Below are 9,998 nucleotides of genomic sequence, written 5' to 3'. Positions count from 1 at the left end.
TACATTTTTTCTCTTTTTCTTTTTTTTTTCTTTTTTTTTAAACTGAAAAATAAACATAACTTATCAATGCACATGGATTTTCCATTATTTTTCTATTTTGGTTTTTGCATGAGTAGGTACCCAAATTCCTAATATTTAAATAAATTAGAAACATGATACATTCCCTTATTAACCCATGTTCCCACAGTTTTTCCACACTTAATTGTTACACAATCCCTATCTTAAGCTAACCAAAGATTCAATTGGGATATTTAATTATTTTTCTGCTTAAGGCTAGTGATGCGGTAAAATATAGAATAAATGGGGGTTTACAAGGCTCAAAGTGGCTGACAATGATGATTTAAAGGGTAGGCTTATTTGGGATAAGTGAGCTAAAATCAAATAATGACCTCAATCATATGCAAACATGTAAATACACTAAATATTGGACATATAGACTGAAACAAAGTAAAGATTGCAATTATAGAGAAGAAAACACACAAGAATAAAATATTTATGGTTAAATAATGTAACCATATAAATAAGCTCAAAATCTCACGGGTTGTGTGTTCTTTAGCTCAAAAACCATGTTCTAATTTACAACTTCAAACAAGTGTAACATTAAATTTTATTCAAATTAGTGAAATTCTCTAAAAATTTTCTTAAAAAAGAAAATATTACTTCAACCAAGTGGTAAAATATGCAAAAAAATCAAACAAATATGCAATCAAACATGTAAATGCAACAATGAACAAACAAATAAAATAAAAATTTTGGTGTTGAGTCAAGAAATAACTAACCCATGGAGATCGGTATCGACCTCCCCACACTTAAAGATTGCACCGTCCTCGGTGCATGCTGAGATGTGCAGGTGGACGGGTTGCTCCAACTGACACTTGTAGATGGAGGTGTCTTAGTTGGAGATCTCTTGGTTCCTTTCCTTGCTGGTGTCTTGTCTGTGACCTTTTCTTTTTCTTTCTTGGTACCCATGCCTAAGGAGGAAGAAAAAGGAAGAGTGTAAAATATAGAAAACTAAGACTGGAAGGGAGGAAATTCCAAGTGATAAGGAATGACAAAGGAAAGATGATAGCCCAACTACATGGTAGCTACAACATGTAGGAAAGACAACAATAAAGATCAAAAGGGGCAATTCAAAATAATTAGATGCAAGAGGATAAAAACATGCAAATAATAGGCATGAGAAGCATAGCTCAAGCATAAATGTGCCAAATTAAAGAGCATGTGTAATGATTACAATTGTGAATGATAATCTCAAATACATTGGGTGTGCAAGTTAAAAATAGGGATGAAAATAATGTAATCCAAATGTATATGAGAGCCATGAATAAATGTCAATTGTCAAATCTCTCCTCAGAATAGCCACCTGCTCAAATAAATTAAGGCACCTATCCAAATAAAATTCCAACACCAACATAAAAATGCATGAAAAAGAATTGAAAAAGAAAAAGGAAAGAACAAATAAATGCATTAAATTAAAGGGATAGAAGAGTAGAGGGGAAGAAGGAGAGAAAGAGAGAAGAAAGAAGAGAGAAGAAGAAAGAAATTAGGATTTGGGGAAGAAAAGATAAGATATTTTTGGCTAATTTAGATAAGCTGTGCGGCGCAAGCGACGCGGTCACGTGAGGCACGCGGTCGTGCGACTTGCGCTTAAACTGAATGACGCGGTCGCGTCAGTCATGCGGTCGCGTGACCCGTTTTAGGCGAATGGCGCGAGGGTAGCCTCACACTCGCACAACTCTCTGTTCAAAATTATATTAGTGCCAAATTTTAAGTGACGCGATCGCATGGGGAATGCGATCGTGTGAGTGGGCTTTAAAGGAATGTGGCGTGGTCGCGTGGGTCAGGCGGCCGCGTGGGAAGGATTATGCGTTCAGCACCAATCCAGCACCACTCTCGCACAACTTTCGGGTGTGCACCACTTTGACATCGAAATCTTGGTCACACGGTCGCGTGGGAGGCCATTATTCCCATATGACGCGGTCGCATCAGTGATGCGGTCGCGTGGGACGATTTGTGCCATTGGCACGCGTCCAGCCACGCTCTCGCATGAATTTCTGTTTGTTTTCTTTTCTTCCTATTGCACTGGTGACCCGGACGCGTCAGCGACGCTGCCGCGTCGCGTGCGTGCTTTTTTTTTTTATGCATGAAAAATGCAGAATGCAGTGTTAATATGAATGTGATGCAAAACTCCAGGTTCAATATAATAAAATAAAATAAAACTCGAAAACAAATAAAACTAACTAAAAATAAAAATGGAACGATCATACCATGGTGGGTTGTCTCCCACCTAGCACTTTTAGTTAAAGTCCTTAAGTTAGACATTTGATGAGCTTCCTGTTATGGTGGCTTGTGTTTGAACTCATCCAGGAATCTCCACCAATGTTTGTATCTCCAGTAACCTCCGGGGTCCCAAACTAAGCATGTAAAGCCCTTAAGAAGTTTCAAACAGATTCTTAGGCTCCCGGGATAACAAGTGTCTGAGCAGATTCCAGGATCCCAAATCTTGCTTTTACACCCATCTTTGTCGGGATCTATATTTTTCCAATTGGGTGATAAGTAATTTGAATTCTCACTGCAGCTACCAAACAGCTTCCTAGACCCATTCAGTTGAGCTTTACACCAACCTTTGCGTTTAAACTTAAAGCTTCCAACCATGATGAACCTTGCAGGACAATTCTTACCACTGGCCATCTTCCTCTTACTCTTAATGTTACAAAGAGCTCTAAGTTGACCATCCGTCTCCAGTAGCCCATATTTAAGTGGGATTAGAAAGCTAAGGGATATGAATTTTACCCACTTGAATGTTGTGAAGGATGATGGCAACTTAGGGGGAGGTATTTTTAATGAAATTGCAAGCTCCACTCCCTTGTGCTCTTCTCTGATAATTACCACCTCTTTGCAAGCTTCTTCAATTTCAACATCTTCCTCTTGGTAGCTTTCTTCCAATTCAATCTCCTCTTCATTGCTTTCCAAGGGCATGAGAGGTTGTGCTTCTTCTTCTTGAATCTCCATCTCTTGATCAACCTCTTCCAAGTCTTCAACTGTGATATGCCTTGGAGGTTGTACACCCTCCTCAGCATCAATTTCAATCGTCTTGGAAGGAGGTTCTATGACTGGACTTTCCCATGGAGGTTCTGCATCTCCTAAGTCTTCAACCACTTCTTCCTCTGCAACTATTATGGCTTCCTCCACTTGTTCCAATACAAAGCCATGTTCCTCATTGTCCACCGAAGTTTCTAGTGTCTCCTTCATGCTTTGCTCTTCTTTTGATTCTCCACATGTAGCCATGGGAGTTCTTTGAGTGCTCAAATATTGGGAAGCTATTATATTTACTAACTCACCGAAGGTGGCCGCGAAATTTTGCACACTCTTATTCATCCTTTCTTGCCTTTGAAGAATAACACGAAGTCTGTCATCCATTGGAGGTTGGGGTGGATATGAGGATTCATTGGTTGGGAGAGAGGGTTCATAATAGGAAGGTAGTTCATCTTGATAATGATATGGAGATGGTGAATATTGAGGTGGTGGTTCATGAGAGTAATTGTGTTGGAATGGGGGTGGTTCTATATATGGTTCATATGGCTCATAAGGTGGTTGGTGTGGTGGATGTGGGTTAGGATCATATAGAGGTGAATGGTGGAAAGGGGCTTGTGAGTTTGGTGGTCCAAAGTTATGTTGAGGAGGGGGTTCATAGGCGTATGGTGGTGGTTGTTGATAATCAAAAGAGCGCTCACCATAGCCATTGCCTTGATATGCATCACGGAATGGTTGTTGATAGTCCATTGGAGGTGGTTGTTGCCATGAGGGTTGATTAAATCCTTGTGGCTCCTCCCATCTTTGATTCTTCTAATCTTGATGCCTGTTCTCATAATAGTTTCCATTCCTAACAACAACATTGGAATCAAACTTGAAGCCAGAGGGGTGAGAATTCATAGTAGTAGGAGAAAATAAAAATAAAAACTAACAAAAAGAAAATATTTTGAAAAAGAGATTATTTTTTTAAAAAAAATTGAATTTTTGAAAAATAAGATAAAATAAGATAAAAAAATTTTAAAATAAAAATCTGAAATTTTTTTTTAAATATTTACAATAACCAATAATAAGGCACACGTTTGCAATTCCCCGGCAACGGCGTCATTTTGATGAGAGGAACTTTTGCGTGGTCTAGAAAATTGCGGATAAATCCTCGTTGCAAGTATAGTTTCTAAACCTTCAAAAGTCCTTTCATACAAATGTTTTGGTTGTCACAAGTAACAAACCCCTTTGAAATTGATAACCGAGTATTCAAACATCGGGTCGTCTTCTCAAGGAATTGCAGGGAGGTATGTTCTTATTATTGGTTATGAGTCTTGTAAGGTAGGGGTTTTAGAAAGTAGGGAAGCAGTATGTTGAATGATAAGAAAAATAATAATAATAAAATAAACTCTTGGCAAGGTATTAAAACTGGAGGTCCTATCCTTATCAGTTGTGATGAAATTTGGATTTTAATCTCACTTTGTTAACCTCTAACTATGAAGGTAGATCAAGTGGATTAATTAGCTTAATCCTCAGGTCCTAGTCAATTTCTGTGGAAAGACTAGAGTTATTGGAGAAACTCTCAATTTCAATCACTGCTTTATTGACAGCTCAAGCGTTACCAATTACTTAACCAAAGCCAAAAGGAAGAAAATATCTAAATTAAAAAGCATCAATATAAATAAAGCAAAGCAAAATTAAATCTGAAAATACCTCAAATTGTATTAACAAAAGAAATTAAATCTGGCATAGATGTTCATAAATTGAATTGGGAAAATAAATAAAAATAAAGAACCTGGGATTGAGAGCCACTCCTAAAACTAAGAGAAATCCTAAATCCTAATCCTAAGAGAGAGGAGAGAGCCTCTCTCTCTAAAAACTACATCTACTCATAAAATTGTGAATATGAAAAGCTTGATCATGAATGGATGCATTCCCCCACTTTATAGCCTCTAATATGTGTTTTCTGGGCCGCAAACTCGATCAGAAACAGCCTAGAATTCGCTGGTAGCGAATTCAAACACGCTGATTTTCATCACTGCGATGCGGCCGCATGGAGCACGCGGTCGCGTCGCCTAGCGTTAGAGAAACTATGGCATATTATATATCAAATCGAAGCCCCAGACATTAGCTTTCCAACACAACTGGAACCGCGTCATTTGGATCTCTGTAGCTAAAGTTATAGCTGTTTGAGTGCGAAGAGGTCAGGCTGGACAGCTTAGCAGTTTCTCCAACTTCTTATATTCCTTCTACTTTTGTATGCTTCCTTTCCATCTTCTGAGTCATTCCTGCCCTGTAATCTCTGAAAACACTTAACACACATATCAAGGCATCTAATGGTAATAAGAGAGGATTAATAATAAGCAAATATAAGATCAAAGAAGCATGTTTTCAATCATAGCACAAAATCAGGAAGAAAAACGTAAAACCATGCAAATAGTATGAATAAGTGGGTAAAGAGTTGATAAAATCCACTCAATTAAGCACAAGATAAACCATAAAATAGTGGTTTATCACCAACTGTCAAATGATCTAATTTAATTTAAAATAGATATAAATATTATATATAAAAACATTACCAAGTAACTAATTATTTCTTTTTATAATTTTCTTATAAAAATTATATTTTGTCTAACAATAATACATGAAAATATTAACCTTTTTATTTTTTTCAAATTTTTTTTAAAAACAGAATAAATAATATAATTCTAAAAACATGCCTATCATATTACATATTTACTTATATTAGTAAGACCTAAACTAATCAAGCTTACGTAATTAAAAATATAAAACATATAAATACAAAAAAATAAAAGTATTTTAAAAATATTATGACATTTACACTAATTTTTCATATATATAAATTTGGTCGAGTTAGAGAATAAAAAAGTTAACTAAAACAATAAAAAAATACTTGAAAATAATAAAAATAAAAAATAATCTTATTATAAATATATAATTTTAAATATTATATATATGAAACTTTAAATGTTAATTTTAATAAATAAAAAATATTTATTTTTTTGTATTTATATTTTTTATATTTTTAATTACGTAAGTTTAATTAGTTTAGGTCTTACTAATATAAGTAAATATATAATGTGATAGGCATGTATTTAGAATTATATTATTTTTATTCTATTTTTCTAAAAAAAAATTAAAAAAAATAAAAAAGGTTAATATTTTCATGTATTATATATAATATTTTAAATAAATTATATTTTTAAAATATTTTGATGAAATTTTTTTTCCTTGATATTTTATTTTGTTGTGCTTCCCAAGTTTTAATGTAGTTTTTAATATTTCTTGAAAATAGATTTTTGATCAAATTCAATTAGGCATAATAACTACTTTGTTTCCATTTGTAAAACAAATGTAACCACTTATTATACTAATATTATTTTGTAGTTTTTTTCTAATTGCAAGAATACATTTTCTTTACAAAAGAGCTTTACATCGGAGATATTAAAAATATTAAAAATAATACTAAAACGAGAAATAAAATTGTATTTATATTTGGGTTAGACAAAATATAATTTTTACAAGAAAATTATAAAAAGAAATAATTAGTTACATGGTGATGTCTTCATATATAATATTTATATCTATTTTAAAATTAAATTAGATAATTTGACAGTTGGTTATTTATTTAAATTTTGAAATTAACATCAAGCAAGAATTGCGGGAACAGTTACGAGTGCAATTCAAAATTTCTACAAGTGGTGTACAAAGAGTAACTGTCAGCTGATATTAGGCTAGTTTATAAATAGAGCTTTAGGAAACATTGTAATCAGTTCAGTTCTTCTTGGAAAACGCTTAGAAACCCAAAAATGCTCTCAGCCTCTTGGCATCACAGAGTAAAATTGAGAATCTTAAGTAATTCCTCTGAACTCAAACACTTGTACTTTGCTTTCTTTCAGTTTTTATTAATAAAATTCCTCTACTTTTACGTCTTCTTTTTTTTTACGTTCATGTTTCTTCTTTCATCTTCTTTTTTATTTTCTGTTTGTTTCAATTTTTGCAGTTTACTTTGTCACCGGCACCTTGCATTTATATATTTATTCGTTACTTTTATTCCTTTTAATTTTATTTGACGTTACAATTGCGACATTGAGATACCCACATTTTCTTTTAATATTAACAAAAATTTGAGTAAAACAAATTGGCACGCCCGGTGGGACCTTGTCAATAGATTGTAATTGTCAAAAGGAAAACCAGGAGTTTTTGAGTTTGCATGTGGTTGTGCAGTGGTAAGTTCGTGCGTCCAGAGCCAAGGAAATCAGCGTCAGTTGACATGTCAAATACTTCTGCAGCATCTTCTTCTACTTCTAGTGATGAGATTAGAGAAAATAAATCCGGAAATTCTCTTGTGATTCCAAACACAGAGCCTACCTTGCTGCCAGTGAGGCATGATGGCGTTGGCCATGCCCATACAGGGTTAAATGCAACTCACATAAATACTGTGGGGTGGCCGCCATATGGCTTGCCACCGGGGTATGTCCCCCCATGGTGACACAAGGATTGCCTGTGCCTCTCTACTCAACTTTTTAAAATCCTATTTATCAAAATCCATATGGCATGTCAAATGTACCTGTTTCTGGGGTGTCAGGTTCACACATATCACAACAAAATTTTTTACATGCTATTAATGCAGGAAATAATAGTGCATCTAATTCTACTACATCCACTGTCACTAGGGTAGAAAATTCCAGACCTGTATTTCCTGACATGTCAAGAGCAATGCCTAGTAACCAACCTAGTCAAACTGTGGGATCTTTAGCAAGTATTAGGCAACAGATGGATGAAAGTCACCATGATCTAGTAAACATGTTAACTCATCAAATGGTGACAGTTTTAAATTCTCTTTTAGAAAACACAAACACTAGAATTGAACAATTAAATAGGCAAGTTAATAGGATTGCTACTGTGGTAAATTTAGAAGAAAATGATAACCAGGGTTTAAGACTTGATAATGTCAATCAAAACGGTGGAGCAATTCCTAATTATGATGTCCATATGCCTAGACATGGTCAAAATGCTGATTATATGTTAGAAAGACTTAGGCAAAACAACTTAGGGGGACATTATAATCTAGCAAGAAATGTTGAACAAGTTTTAAACCGTTTGGGATTTAATGTTGGTTGCTTAAATAGGCCATATTTTGTGTCTGCTTTTCCTGAATGTGTCCAACAAGCAGAGCTCCCAAGAGGTTGGAAAATTCCAAAATCCCTTACAAAATTTTCTGGAGAAGAAAATGAGTCTACAGTAGAGCATATTACTCGATATACTGTTAAAATTGGGGAAGCAGCTTCTAATGAATATCTCAAGATGAGATACTTTCCTTCTTCTTTAACAAAAAATGTATTTACATGGTTCTCCAACTTGAGACCAAATTCTATTCATTCTTGGGCGTAGTTAGAAAGAAATTTTCATGATCAATTTTTTCGAGGAGAATTAAAAGTTGGTCTTACGGATTTATTCTCTGTCAAACGTGCAGAAGGAGAATCCATTGATACTTATTTGGCGTGATTTAGAAATATGAGAAATAAGTATTTTACTCCGATTCTGAAAACTGAAGTTGTCAAAATGGCTACTAATGGGTTAGAATTTGGAGTTAGGAAGAAACTTGTCAATCAACATACTTTAGATCTTTCCCAGTTAGCTGAAAGAGTAAGACAAATAGAACAAATTAAAAAAGAAAAAGAAAATTTCAAAAAAGGTTCTAAAAAGGTTGCATATGTGGATTGTTTTTCCGATAGTAGTGATTCAGATGAGAAAGAGGTTTATATTGCTGAATTGCGTGGGGGTCCTCCTTATGTATGCAAATCTTTGAAGCCTGTTAAAGGAAAAGAAAAGGTTTCTTCATATTCCAAAACTGAAAATAAGACTTATTCTTTTGATATTTCTAAGGCAGATCAAATATTTGAAGTTTTATTAAAAGATAAGCAGCTTATTTTACCAGAAGGAAAAAAGATGCCTTCAGCTGATGAAATAAAGAATAAAAAATTTTGTAAGTTTCATCAGGTGTTCTCACACACCACTAATAATTGCGTCCGTTTCAGGGATTTGATACAAAAAGCAATTGAGGAGGGAAGGTTGAAGTTTGAAGATAAAACTACTATGAAGGTGGACACTGAACCATTTGCTGCTGACTCAAATTATGTTGAGCCATTCAACTTGTCAGTCAACATGGTAGAAGTTGATGCCACAATGGTTAGTGCTAAAGATGAAAATAAAGACCTGAGGATCTTTGAGCAAGACAAGAAGCCAATTTATCCTCGTCCTGGTGAGGATTTGTCAGATTTTTTGTTGAGAATTAAGGAATCTGATAGCACTATCGCCATGTGCCCAAAGTGCAATGTTGTTTTTGACAAGGAAGCTGCAAAAGAGTTTGAAAAGTACAAAGTTGAAGAGAAAGAAAAGGCTGAGTTGAGAAAGAAGATTGCTGAAAAAGAAAATGAAACTAACGAGTTAAAGCGGAAGATAGCCGAGGAAAAACAAAAGTCGGGCAGTCAAACTCCTTTGAACAAGTGCGTCAACAACACTGGGGTACAACCTGTCAACCAGAAGATGAAGACTGTGGTCATGATTGATGGAAAACCTGATGGATTTTCTCAAAAGACAAGAGTTCCTCCCACCAAAATTTCAAACAATAGATGGGTCCAAAATGTGAGAAATGTGCATAATCAACCTACTACTTTTGCAAGAGAAAAAAACAAATGGGTGAAGCCTAGACCTTTTAAGCCCAGGTACTATGAGTCTCAGTTATGGAACATGAATCATGCACAAGACGGAGGTAGTATATATATTCCAAAAAATGTGCCTATTCTCTCAAAGCCAATTTATTCTTGTTATAATCCTAACATGCAGCAGGTTCCTAATTATTCTCCTTGGCCCAATTGTCAAAATATTCCAAAATATTCTCCTTTTACAGCTTTTGAGCAAAAAGAGAATATACCTGAGTATGTTCCTTTAGATCCATA

This window comes from Arachis hypogaea, chromosome 13 (assembly GCF_003086295.3).
Source record: "Arachis hypogaea cultivar Tifrunner chromosome 13, arahy.Tifrunner.gnm2.J5K5, whole genome shotgun sequence".
NCBI lineage: Eukaryota > Viridiplantae > Streptophyta > Magnoliopsida > Fabales > Fabaceae > Arachis > Arachis hypogaea.
The sequence above is the reverse complement of the archived record's forward strand: the minus strand, read 5'-3'. Positions refer to the sequence as shown.